The following is a 14637-nucleotide window of genomic DNA, read 5'->3' on the forward strand; positions in this document are numbered from 1 at the left end:
AACAGAAGCATGGCTGCAATCTAGGAATACTTACCCGTTAAGTTTAGGAGAAAGTGTCTCAACAGGATCAACACACATGCACACACATGAACCTGTATCCATGGCCGCAAACTTCAAATAGTTTTACATGAAACTTAACATAAAAAATTCTCTTAACCATTTCAAAATGGCAGCTATGCGTTCACATGTTCAGGACACCATTGTGAAATAATAAATCAAAATAAAAATCATTTCAGAACGACAGCCATCCCTGCACACATGTGTATATATGTCAATGCAAGGCAACCACCTTGGAATGTTTTATTATCACTAAAAGATGGGGATCCCCAAGTACAGTAACATAGAAAGTGGGAGTGGATATGAGATATAGTTCCTCATGCTCGCCAATGCAATGTCCTTGAATCAGCAGTGGAATTATGCAATTCGTCAAATCAAAACATGAGTGAAATGCTACTTGGACGTGACTTTGGCAAACAAAAAAGGGGGAACACAATCAATTCAGGAACAGGCAACTGAGATAGAAAATAAAAGGATCAAATCCTGACCGGGGGTGGGAGTAAATCACTTCTAAATTTATAGTGATTAAAACAGGTCTATTTCCAACTGTCAGCTAAAGCTATTTGTAGGCAAGACCTACACTGTGGCGAGACTGGTCACCGGCTCCAAAAGAAATGAGCACATATCCCCAGTACTAAAATCTCTCAATTGGCTACCCTATGAAGCACAAATTCAGTCAAAAATAGCAGTTCTGGCGCAAAAAGTCCTTCACTTCAATACTCCCAGGTACCTGGCGCAAAAACTCGAACTATCCTGTGGGGGAAGAGCATCTAGAAGCGCCACTACTTTCCTCTTGAATCCTTAGCAAAAAGAGAACGTGTCACTGTGCCTTCTCCGGAGCTGCCCCAAAGATATGGAACTCTCTTCCACTGGAAGTACGCAGACTCTCTTTGATGACGGCGTTCAAATTGGAAGCCAAAAGATTACTAAGGAGTAAATTCTTACCTTACGAGGACTAGGCCCACTTGATCATTGACTTTGACATTGTTCCTATTACCACTGGACTTCCATTTAATACGGCGCCCCTTCACTGCATATTATTAACCCCCTTCGTTGTTCACCTACATCTAGTTATTGTATCATTTTGATTTTCCCAGTTGGACTTCCATAATGCATTACTGCATATTATTACCCCCCCTACATTGTTTGCCTATTGTATTATTTTCTTTTTCTCAATTGATGCTCAATATTGCATTTATGTCCTCTCTCCCATCCTATTGTAAAGCCCTCAGTTATCCCTCGGGATCTTATTCATGCTATATAAAACTTTATAAATAAATAAATAAGGGTGGTTCTCACCAAAACACTTTCATAGGCAAGTAGGCTGTCAAAGAGTAGTAGTACAAAGTCTGAACGGAAGATATATTTTATTAAAAATGTCAGGGTCACAGCCTAGTCAAGTGGTCTGTGCTTTTGATGTTTAAAATATAGCATTGCGAATACATATATGTACTGCTGAATGTTGAGCAATTTTGTGGGACATTTCCAGGACAAGTATTGACAGAGAAGTATATTTTACTGCAGATGATTTGTATGCAAATGAGCTGGTGATCTGCCAACATGTTTCAAATTGATTTCTTAGAATTAGGCCGTGTTGGAATTGTAGAAACTGATGGCCACGTATACAGATTTGATGTTAGGCTGAAACAAATCAGTGAAGGGTGGCAATTACTTGTAGAAATTGGGGCAAGTTAAAATTAATGCAAATAATTTCTCTGCTTCCTCATCCTGTTTCATATCTCTCTCATATTGTGGCTACTGTGTGGATGGGCTTGATTGTCTCAGACAGGCATGTCCATCTTGGAACATTTTAACTCCCTAAAGGAAGCATCTTTCTTTCCTCTGCTCCTCTTCATGGTACCTAATTTAATTTTCTTGTTGAGTTAGAATGACATCCTTGCTCGTAGCAAAATTGAAGGGCACGATGGCACTTCAGATCAGTCATTTTAAGATATCTTACATCTTGCCTTTCTAGGCTCCACTACAGTCCATGTTTTTACTCCATTATTTCTACATGCTAGTGTCTTCAACTCCATGCCCTTGTTGTATACACTGTTTTGGTCCAATGACGGAATAGGATTGGATTGAATGTGAACAACAGAGAAGGCCTAATACATATGTTAAGCTACTTGTCCTACTCAATATTCCAGGTGTCGGTCCTCTGATCGGCACTCTTGTGTCTACTCAGCTGTATTATTAGCAGAATGAGGTAGTTTGTGTAGATGATGGATAGCATTACAACTCCTGTGACATTAGAAGCAAATCCAAGGGTGGGCTATCTTAACATGCTTGCACAGAAAGCCTTCTTCTGAGCTCTATGTGCAAGCTACCACCAATGCCATTGGTCTGGGATTGATTGAAACACATGCAATCATGCTTCACTTCCTGTAATTTTTGAGTGCTACTTGCTGTTTCTTTCCCCACCTTGGGGGTCGTGGTTTCCCATATAGTTGTTTGGGGAGGATCTTTCATCTTTAGTGAGTTTTGGACTTGGCCCTTTTTGCAGGGCTATCCCTGAATGTTTTGCCTTCCTCCTGGTATTTTTTCTGACCTGGTGTTGGTGGTTTTAGGACTCTGGGCACTTTATCACTGCTGTCCATTGTAAAGTGCATGTGCTCTCTATGGTACATGTGGTAAGATTGGTCTACACATGTTTGGCGTATTTAATTTTCCTATTGGTTCCTTGTAAAGTGGTATCTCAGATACCCAGGGCCAGTAAATTAAATACTACTAATGGGCTTGCAGCGCTGCTTGCGCCACCCACCAAAGTAGCCTTTTAAACCTGTCTCAGGCCTCTGCCATTTCAGGACTGGCGCATTCAGTTTACTGCCGCTGTAATGTGGCACGTAAAGTGGTTGCCACGTCTGTGACTCCCCTTTTACTACACATCAGTCACCCCTAAGGTAAGCCCTAGCTAGCCCTATAGGCAGGGTGCGCCGTAGGTAAAAGGTAGGACATGTGCCTTAACTGTGTGGCATGTCCTGGTAGCGACAAACAGCCATTTTAGTTTCTCACTACTGTGAGGCTGCCCACTCCTAAGAATGCATTAAGGATTACCTGATATGTGTTTCAGGGGTAATTCCTAACATGAGAGGAGTAGAGTGGTCAAGTTTGGTATGTTTGGAATAGTGGTGATGAATGTTGCATAATGGTGTTCGCAGATTTATTATCACTGTTTTAGAAATGCCACTTTTAGAAGTGGGAATTTATGTGTGCTGTGTCTTTGTGCCTGCCGGTTGTGTATTGCATGTCTGGCTCTGGAGTGACAGGGCCTGGTGAGGTGCAGTGGCTCCAGAGGGGCTGGGTGAGTCAGCGCTAGGCTGAACAGGCCAATATGCATCTGAAGTGGTGGAAGGAATAGTACCGGGACCTGAATAAGACTTTTCCTACCTTCCACAATGCTGGCTCTGCCCCGCTGTGGTGTGTCTGGGGCCAGAGCCCACACTTACAAAGGAGGTGGTTGTGCACATTTAAAGAGATGTGTGAGTGCCCCACAGAACTGGTTCAGACCTGGCACAGAGCCCTGGGCCAGGGGGAGAACTAAGACAGTGTGTGGTATAAGTATTGGCACTGTCACCCCATGTTCGTATGCTTTTTGTGCTTACTTGGGGGCTTGTGGCCGGCAGGCTGCCGGACTGCCAGGAGGAACCGCCATATGTGACTGGGCTGCTACCTGCTGGAGGGGCTGGAGGGACTTTCCCCTGCTTAGGTGCCCTACGTGCTGGCCTGACTGCCTGCTATCCCTGTTCAGGTGTCTCCAGTACCCCTGAAGACAGGGGGTCCTTCCACTCAAAGCGCTTTGTGAGTGCTTTCCCTTTATTTTCTTTGTCCCTTTGAATTTGAGGAGGGGAGGGTCCTGCTTCAAGTGCATTGTGTGCGCTTCACTGCTCCAGAAGTCTGGCAAAGCCAGTGTGACTGTGACAGGGCTCCCATAAGGAGAGGGAGAGCCAAGCATCGTTCCTATGGCTAGCCAGGCATGTAGTGAGCGATTTTCTTTCCTGAGCCAAAGGAAGGGGCTCTTATCTGGAGAGCGGCTGGCGCCGTCGGGCCATGACAGAGAAGCCGCAGAATGGGAAGCCAGGCAGTTGGTGCCTGGTTGTGGGCGGGCCGTCCAGCAGGAGAGAAAGCTGCCGTTCGGAGTCCAGGTTGCTAATCAACAACCAAAAGGAGCTGAAAGGAAACCCTCCACGTAGCTGCTCCCACGTTGCCATAGCAACCTGATCCATGAGCAGGGCGTGACTGCAGGGGAGGGTGGCATTGCTCCACGAAGACTACGGGCAGTTCCCAGTTGTGTGGTGGACAGCCTGCCACCTACGGAGTTATCCCTGGGAACCGCGCTGTCCCGAGGGCCATGATAGTCGATGCAGGCCTCCCACCAGTGGGTGAATTAGTTCCCCGTGCGGCAGCAGTGAAGAGACAGCAGCTGCAATCCCCACCTGAGGCCGCTCGGTGTAAGACACTGGCTAAATTGAGCGGCCCCATTCTCTGTGTTAGGGCTGCACCACACCGCACCGGAGGCAGCTGCCAGAGGGGGAGTTGACCTTGCGAGGAAGGCCATGTAAAGTCCTCCTAGCCAGGGCGGCATTGCGCTGCCTCATGGCAGTATTACGGGCCATACCCTGACTTCGAGTGAATGAGACCAAGAAAGGTCTCCAACGTGTTGGCACCAGCAGCGGGCAGTCGGGTGAAATGTTAGGGGTCTCCTATTGGTCCTGTGGGAATAGCTGGGGGAGTCCAAATCGGGCCACTGCCTCAGCTACCACGGCAGCTGCACCATTAGTGGTGGGCAAGTTGGGGGCAAAGTATCTTAATAATGTGCACTCTGAGGAATAGTGTACACCAGATAATTTTCAGGGATCTCCTTACTATGCGCACTCTGCCCGTGGTATGTGCCGCAATGATGTTCATGACTTAGAGGGGCACGGTGTGTAATGAAGAAGGTGCATAACTGATGATAATTTATGCTGAATGCTTTTTGCCTAAGGTGTTCCCTCTGAAAGTGGGTATGGGGGTGCACTGGGACTAAGGGTTTACATGATGTGCTATGTGAAGTACCCTTACTGTGTTTACGGCATAATGTGTTGTGCTGAGCCTCCAGGTGGTGTCCTGTTGCTAATTATGATGGTTGCATAATTCTCTGTACTATGGTGCACTGATGTTTAGGCTGCATGCTTAAGATGTTGTTGCTCAGTGCACTGCTACCAGTAATTACTGGTTGATTTCACTAACTATGATGTGATGGTTCTGACAGTGGTCCAATTTGCCCTGTAATGTATATAATCCCCTGTAAAGTCATACCTAGTGCCAGGTGGCACAGTGTATATATGTGATTACGTTCTGATTTGTTTCATGAGTAATATAAAGGCTATTTTTGATATAACCTTGTGTGGGTTTTTATTTGTTGTGTGCCAAGTGTGTCGCTGCTGTATGAGTGTGTTGGGTAAACGCTTTACACATTGTCTCTTGGATAAACCTGACTGCTCTGCCAAGCGACCAAGGGGGTGAGCAGGCTTTATCTTCAGTGTGTAACTTCCTTGCGCTGACTAAAGTACTGCTTTCTGCCTGGCTTGGGAGCATGCCTTAGCCAACTAGAAATCCCATTTCTAACAGTGAGCTTTGCACATCTCTGCAGGGTTTTTTGCTTAATGGTTGTTGCCATATGGCTCCTGATATGGATGATGTATGTACCAACAATGCAATATATCTATGCACTCCAGCCCCCTAAATGAAGATGACACCTGTCCTCTATCCCTGGAGAGTGAAATACTGCTTTCCCATCTCTGTATACTGACCTATCACAGCTTTCCCTTTTGCCTTTGTCCTCAGACCCATACCATGAATATGACGGCTTGCCGGGACTGAGTCTTGACCTGTGACTGCTTGGCTTCTGTTCTTTTTATGGTCTATCTAGTAAGTCCCATGGTCTGCCTTGACTCAGTGACTCCAAGTAGCATGGGGCAGTTCATACCATGAACAGTGCCTTGATTCTGAGGTGTAATTGGGTAAAAGGCAGGAGTTTGGGGCTGTCTCAATCTAGGCTTGATGCTAGTGTGCTCACAGGGACTGGGTCTTGCTGTTCAATCATACCGCTCTCTTTCCACCTGGATACAATATCATCTAGCAAACAAGAACTAGAAACTGACGGACAGTTGCCTTTATCCATAAACAGACCATGAAATGCAGACTGAATAATCCAATATCGTTCTCCTTAAACCAAAGCCTCAATTATATAATTTGAAAGATAACAACTAAACCAATGAGACTGAATATCTTATATTGGCAGCCTAGCATCAAAAAGTGTGTTTTCTTTGATTATAGCACTTACCATCCCATCTCTGTTTGTGATAAGATATTTGTGGGAGATTTACAGTTCCTCTACGGAAAAAACAAAAACACCCAAGATTTTATCTTTAACTCCGTCCCATTGAACAGGAACCATTTCTGACTGTGCAACCTTCCTGCCAATTAAAAGGGTTCTACCCTATTCTTGTTCCCCATAAACACCACATACACAATTCTAACCATTTAGAATTGGGTTGCCAGACCACATTTCTTTCAAAATCCTGACCCTACCTCTTCTTTACGCTAAAGTAGAGATAGAAATGGTAAAATCCGAAGACATGAAGCACATTGAAAAAAAAACATTGGCTAAGCCAATCTGACTGGTTGTAATGTACACACATGTGCAAACAATAGCATGCACAAATGCATACAAATAACACATTCCATGTCTTTGTGCAATCTTTCTCTTGTTATGCCTCCCATGTCTGTGCCAATTTGTTTTGTTCTTCACTGGTATTTATGACAGATTTTTGTTCATACCATTATTATTGTAATCATTTTAAAGCACGTGTAAGTGCAGTTAGTATGTCTTTTTTGTGAAATGTTTAAAAGCTTGAGCTTGGTGGATGAACGTCTATATCAATAATACCTCTGTAGTTACCCCTATCATCTCCAAATCGGAGTCAAATTGCAGTCTAAAAGGTCATTAGGTTACCAGTGATCTGAAGCATTGGTCATGTCCCAGTCTGGGGTTAATATGCATCCAATGACCATTAGGTTGATGTGTTGTGCATGGCAATGATATTTACATCTTGCAGTCAGAATTACTGTAGGAAGGTAGGATCCTTCTAGCATGGTTATCCCCACTTTTAGCCTGGTGTCAGTGTTTTTTTGACTTAGTCTGCTGAGATCCTGCTAGTCTAGACTCCAGCAACTGTGCTTTCTCCCCTAAAATGTTTATGGTAAGTACTGTGGAACCTCCACAATCAGCTTCTGGTGTACCCTTTTAAGTCCCTAGTAAATTATTCTGAGGTACAATGGGCATAGGTACACCAAGGGTTTCCCATGGGCTGCACCATGTATTTTGCCCCCCATGGGAGTCCACTTAAACTGTGACTACAAGCCTGCCATTGCAGACTGTGTGTGTTGGTGCTTGCACCTCTAACAACAGATATAAGTTTCCTTATATCAGAGGTCACTGCACTTAAAACCTAAATTCAACCCTGTGGCAGGCTCCTCAGTGTTGAATGCAGGGTGCTTGGTTATAAGTGTGCGGATGCCCCTGCATGAGCAGGACACCACTAAAAACCCCTTAGTCGATTCTTCAGTCTTTGCAGGTGCGGTCAGCCATTTTTAGACATATTGTGGACATCAGTCATTATGAGATGTCCACTATATAGTGGCTGCACCAAACCCAGTCATGTTTGGTATCAAACATAATGGAATCATACACCAACACTGATTCCAATGTTGGAAGTATGATCCCATGTACCAGGGGGCTCCTTTGGGAAGGCTCCTGTACTCCCGGTAACAGCCTTTCAGGGTCTGCAAGCAAGCTAGTGCTGCTGCCAACCACAGACATGATTCTGTCCTCCTGCTGCTGAGCTAGACTCAAGCAGGGGAAGGTAGGACAATAGGTTACCTGTCCCTGGGAGGTGTGACCACCTCCCAGACAGGAACAAGGGCCTCATTACGATGTCGGTTGGAGTTTCCTCCTCCCAACACCGACTCAGACTCGGGACCGACCAACTCACGGTTGGCGGTTCCGCATGACCGACTACAATGCAACTGAACACAGTTCGGTCAGATTCCCATTGACTTCTGTGGGAGCCCATGGTCCGCCCGACAATACAGTCTCCTTCAGATAAATGGGGGATATGTGGAAAACTCTGCACCCTGTCACAGGCAGGGTTTTACAGGAGGTTCCCTTAGGTACCCCCTCGGCCCCTAACCATTGGCTGTAGAATGAAGGGGCCCCCAAAAGTCACTTTCTGACAGCCTTTTGGAAACCGACATCGTAATTGCTTGGTCGGAAACACAGTTCGTAGAGCTGTATGATGCAGGTCCGAATGACACGAATTCTCCGAGAGCCAGTTGGAACAATTCAGAAAGACTGTGCAGTTTACAAACATCATAACCGGTTGGTCAGATTGTAAACCGACTGAGTCGGTCGGAAGGGTTCCGAGACTGTATGGGAGATTACAAATGTCGGGAGGAGGCTTTCCGCCCAACATCGTACTCAGCCCCTAAGTGTATTGGGCTGGGGTTGGGGCGCTTGCCAGTGCTATCAGACTGCTTTAGAGGGCACATTTGATGCCCTCTTCACATACTCCAGTTTGAACCAGTTTAAAGATCACTTGGCCACCACTCGGGCACAAAACTGAGCAAAGGACATGGAAGTAAAGTCCCCTCTGTCTAGCCCCTCCTCTGGAAGGGACCCCTGGGAAAGATACTTCTTCGTCAATACTGCGAACTTGTCTTCTCCATTGACTTCCATTGGGCAAGCAGCTGTGTCTACATTGTGCACACATCTTCTGTGAGGTTCCTGGGTACTTACCTTGGGTAGTTCCTTGAGTCCACGTCTCCTCTGGGTCTTCTAGTCCAAGTCCCGTTCTCCTTGGCAGTTCATATTCCACTTTCTTAGTATATGGTTTGGTCTCCCCTTGTAGACTACCAACTGCTTTTGAATTATTCCTGAGTATTGTGTTGATATCTCCGAGTAGGAGATATACTAATGTGATAGTGCTGTTTTGTTCTAATAAATAAACTTATGTTCGCTAAACACTGTGTGGTTTCCTTTCATCTAATCTGCACCACAGATTATACTATTAAAACAAGCTGCTTACCACTCCTTCAAGATGAGCCTGAAGGCTGTTCTCCACAGCTACTACTTTGAAAGCTTTCTATGGTTATCAAAAAACACTGAAATCACATAAGGGTTTCCTGGATTAGTGCAAGGTGCACCACTTGAATAAGTGTGCACCATACACTAAGCTAGCCTCCTACATTGCTGTGCAGCGGTTGAGGTTTTGAACCTGCACTGGGTTACCATTTAATCTAGGTGAAGGCTACACCATATATTAAGCTAGCCTCCAATAGTTACATTCTATGCAAAACACAGCTGTGTTATTTGTATTATAAATGATAACAGATAAAGGTGTGTAAATTTTAATTGAGAATAGGTTATTCCAAAAATGCTTTAATTACGTCTCTTCTTTGCAATGGTTTCTTCAACACATACATGCCACTCAAATGTCACCCTCTATCCTTTCATGAGAAAACCTGTCTCCGGTATTGTCTACCATATTTGCCGAGCAGCATTCACAGATTTGTTAAACCTTTTTGTAATTTGAAATCATAACAAAGAACATTCTCCTCACTGAAGCCATATGTGTACTACGGTCGCCCTTTTAACTGATTTTTAATTTGAAATGAAACATGAGAGTGTAAAATAAAATGACATATGCTTGTGAGATTATGGCAAACAAAACCTTTGAATATTAAGTCAGACTAAAGTGCATATAAGCAGATAATGAAAGTGAGTTGTGTCACGTAATTAGTTAGATATCACAATAATGAAATAGCTTTCCAATTCAGGATGTAGTGTAATGGTTGGGTGGGTCCCAATTAATAGTACAACTGGATTATTTTAGGAGACACAATGCGTCAGTTGTTTGCCTATAGATGTACATTTGAGATCTGGCCTATCGAGACACAGCTACTCTCTTTGACAGGGCACACGGAATTTCGACAGACGATGAAGAGGGAAATGAATTGGATATTTAATTTTCCCTTGTCATCATCCATCAAACACCCCCCACTCCCTCCCAAGCCGGCCCATCTCTCTTACCATCTGAAGACATGCGGACACTGGCACTGTCCTCCTGCCGCTTTACGACATAGATTACACCCCCTATGCATTGGGAATTTTTGGGACCGACTGAACTTGACACCAAGGTCTCAACCCCCCTGCCTGACTTCAAGTTGGCAGCCTCAGTTGGTCTCTCCACGGTGCTCTAACGCTCCCGGACAATGGAACTGGTCAGCGTCCTGAGCTTAACCACATCCCTCACCTGAACTTGATCCTGCTCTCCCTCCTGGACATGTACTCTGAACCTTCCCTTGACCATAGAGACCCTGCTATTTGTCCGATGTCCGGTGGAGCTACTTGTTAGCTGAAGAGGAGATGGGTTGTGGATTCCCCCTCGGCCGTCACCTACCCAGCCGGGATTTGGGCAGACTTTACTTCGTCTCTCTGTTGTTTCCCCCTCCTAGCCTTTCACCCCACCCCCTTCCTCCTCTACGCTCCCTTCTTCTCGCCCTCTTCCCGTTTAATTGTTTTTCTGTGAGACCTAGCCATTTGACCGATACCCGGTGGACCTATCTGATAGCTGAAGAGGAGATGGACCGAGGATTCCCCCTCGGCCGCCACCTACCCAGCCGGACCTTGGACAAACTTTCCCTTCGTCTCTCCGCTGTATCTATACACTACCCCTTTTGCCCTCACCACCTTTCCATTCCTCACCCCATTTTCCTTTTCTTCTATGCTCCTAAAAAGTTTTTTCTGGTATCTTTTGTAACTATTTTCCCCTTGTCTCTACGTCCTGTCTTCCTCCTACCCCTTTACCCTATCCCCTTACCCTTCCTGCTCCATTCACCTTGTTCCCCTATGTTATTTAAATGCTTTTGTTGATACTTATGTAACTTTTAACTGATGTAATTTGCAACATTATTGTCCCTCATGAAAAGCGCTCTGATTCCATCCGGTCTAGCCAGCGCTATATAATAACTTATTAATTAAATTTGTTCCCATTTAGTACTCTTTCTCCCTTTGTCTACCTCCCTAGCTCCTATCCTCTCTCCCCTGAATCTCTCACCCTGCCTGCTAGTCTGCCTAGCCCCCTGTCCTTTGTGCCCTTTGACTAAGCACTACTTCTCCCCTTGTTGGGTAAAGGTCCAATATTTATACTCTGGATTCTCAGCGTACCCGCTGAGAGAGTCCACTGCGCCAAGGGAGCCACTTACAGCTGAGGTATGGTATGGCACCCCTTGCCAAAGCACTCATTCTCCCCTTTTTGGGGAAGGATCCAGTCGGTAGGCCTTGGAGTCTCAGAGACCCCTCTGAGAGAGTCCACTGCGTAAAGGGAGCCTCCCGCAACAGAGATAGGGAAGTGATACCACTTACCCTGGGATCACAGCTTACTGGACTTTGGACCTTGCTTTGACTCGTCTACCGGTTTGTGTCCCCGTCGCCCTTCCCCTCCTTTTTCCTTGTGTTGCCCTTCACCCTCCCCTCCTCTTTCCTGCCTTCATTACCTATCTACTTCCCCAGCTCATTCCCCCCTCCCCTGAATCTTTCCCCTTGCTTGCTTTTCCCCTTTCGTATTTGTGCTTATTGTTTATCTTGACCTTACAAGTAACTATGTTGCCATGTTCTAATAACTGTGTAACCTTTGTAACGATGTAACCTGTAACTATGATCTGATGCTCATGTAAAGCACTCTGATACCTCCGGGTCTAGCCAGCGCTATATAAAACCTTTTAAATAAATAAATAAAAATAAGTGTCTCATTGTGGGACCTTATAGTAATGATCCACATGGATTCCCATGTCACCAGCAGCCTTATAGAATCGTGGTCGGCGAGGATCCATTCTCTCCCATAATCAGTCACGGCCCGTGGAGGGAGTTTCGTTGGGGCGGAGAGGCGGGGCGGGGAGGGGCAGGGTGGGGGGTGCCAAAAACCGGAGTCTGGATAATTGAAGGTAAGTAAACAATTTAATTAATAAAACGAATTTCGTTGCGCGCCCTGCAACACATTTTGCAATGCAGGGCGCGCTACGAAATTCGTTTTATTAATTAAATTGTTTACTTACCTTCAATTATCCATACTCCGGTTTTTAGCACCCCCCACCCAGCCCCTGCCCCGCCCCGCCTCTCTGCCCCACTGAAACTCCCTCCACGGGCCGTGCCTGCCCATAATACGTGGAGAAAAGTATTTAGGTGTTTTCTGTCCTACTCTGTTATCAGTTGCATACCTGCATTGTTCACTCAATGCGACTGCCATTATCAATGAAATCACAAACAACACTTACGCTTCTTTCTCAAAGTCCAGTTGCATAATCACGGATTATATTACATGTTATTTTTAAAAGGGGGTTGGGAAGTTTTGCTTGGTGGTGTTCTGTTACTAAAAGTTTGCATCAGAGGTTCATTTTAAGTAGTTGCATTGTTTGCATCGAAGGTTGATATTATACCTCATTGACCCTAGAGCAATGTTCACAAAAAGATGCTAAAAGATGGTTAGCGAATTACATGTGTCCTAAAACAAGGTATAACTATTATTTACTGCACTAAGAAATTGCAAACATTGCGTTATGAAGATATGAAAAGGTCCTGTGGATATGTCGTTTTTTGAACACTGATTACATCCAATCCCTCAGTTATACGTTGGGCGTTGAATTCAGATATGTGCTGTACATCTAGTTACAAAAAACACAGTTGATGGACAGAATGTAGAACAAAGTCATACATTCACCCCAGTACAAGGATCTGGGCTTAAATCCATCGTTTTTTTGCACTCCACACCACCCTGGGTTAGACACTGGCTATTTGCAAATGAGCTCTGACCCTGTGCCTCATGGGAACAGTCCAGTCCGAACTACCAAGCCATGTCTTTCCCAGACCGGAGTCAAGCATCCAAGGACCGGTTTCTGGCTATCAGCCTTCATCAGCCTGGATAGCTTGACTCCAGTGGTGTGGAGGGCCTGGGACTCACGTCTGAGCATACCCAGCCCACTCTGGGTGAAAATTGCAAAAAACACAGTTGATGGACAGAATGTAGAACAATGTCATACATTCACCCCAGTACAAGGATCTGGGCTTAAATCCATCGTTTTTTTGCACTCCACACCACCCTGGGTTAGACACTGGCTATTTGCAAATCAACTCTGACCCTGTGCCTCATGGGAACAGTCCAGTCCAAACTACCAAGCCATGTCTTTCCCAGACCGGAATCAAGCATCCAAGGACCGGTTTCTGGCTATCAGCCTTCATCAGCCTGGATAGCTTGACTCCAGTGGTGTGGAGGGCCTGGGACTCACGTCTGAGCATACCCAGCCCACTTGGGTGAAAATTGCAAAAAACACAGTTGATGGACAGAATGTAGAACAATGTCATACATTCACCCCAGTACAAGGATCTGGGCTTAAATCCATCGTTTTTTTTGCACTCCACACCACCCTGGGTTAGACACTGGCTATATGCAAATCAGCTCTGACCCTGTGCCTCATGGGAACAGTCCAGTCCGAACTACCAAGCCATGTCTTTCCCAGACCGGAATCAAGCATCCAAGGACCGGTTTCTGGCTATCAGCCTTCATCAGCCTGGATAGCTTGACTCCGGTGGTGTGGAGGGCCTGGGACTCACGTCTGAGCATACCCAGCCCACTCGGGGTGAAAATTGCAAAAAACACAGTTGATGGACAGAATGTAGAACAATGTCATACATTCACCCCAGTACAAGGATCTGGGCTTAAATCCATTATTTTTTTGCACTCCACACCACCCTGGGTTAGACACTGGCTATATGCAAATCAGCTCTGACCCTGTGCCTCATGGGAACAGTCCAGTCCGAACTACCAAGCCATGTCTTTCCCAGACCGGAATCAAGCATCCAAGGACCGGTTTCTGGCTATCAGCCTTCATCAGCCTGGATAGCTTGACTCCAGTGGTGTGGAGGGCCTGGGACTCACGTCTGAGCATACCCAGCCCACTCGGGGTGAAAATTGCAAAAAACACAGTTGATGGCCAGAATGTAGAACAATGTCGTACATTCAACCCAGTACAAGGATCTGGGCTTAAATCCATCATTTGTTTGCACTCCACACCACCCTGGGTTAGACACTGGCTATATGCAAATCAGCTCTGACCCTGTGCCTCATGGGAACAGTCCAGTCCGAACTACCAAGCCATGTCTTTCCCAGACCGGAATCAAGCATCCAAGGACCGGTTTCTGGCTATCAGCCTTCATCAGCCTGGATAGCTTGACTCCAGTGGTGTGGAGGGCCTGGGACTCACGTCTGAGCATACCCAGCCCACTCGGGGTGAAAATTGCAAAAAACACAGTTGATGGACAGAATGTAGAACAATGTCATACATTCACCCCAGTACAAGGATCTGGGCTTAAATCCATCATTTTTTTGCACTCCACACCACCCTGGGTTAGACACTGGCTATATGCAAATCAGCTCTGACCCTGTGCCTCATGGGAACAGTCCAGTCCGAACTACCAAGCCATGT

The sequence above is a fragment of the Lissotriton helveticus genome, chromosome 4_1 (assembly GCF_964261635.1).
Source record: "Lissotriton helveticus chromosome 4_1, aLisHel1.1, whole genome shotgun sequence".
NCBI classification, from domain to species: Eukaryota; Metazoa; Chordata; class Amphibia; order Caudata; family Salamandridae; genus Lissotriton; species Lissotriton helveticus.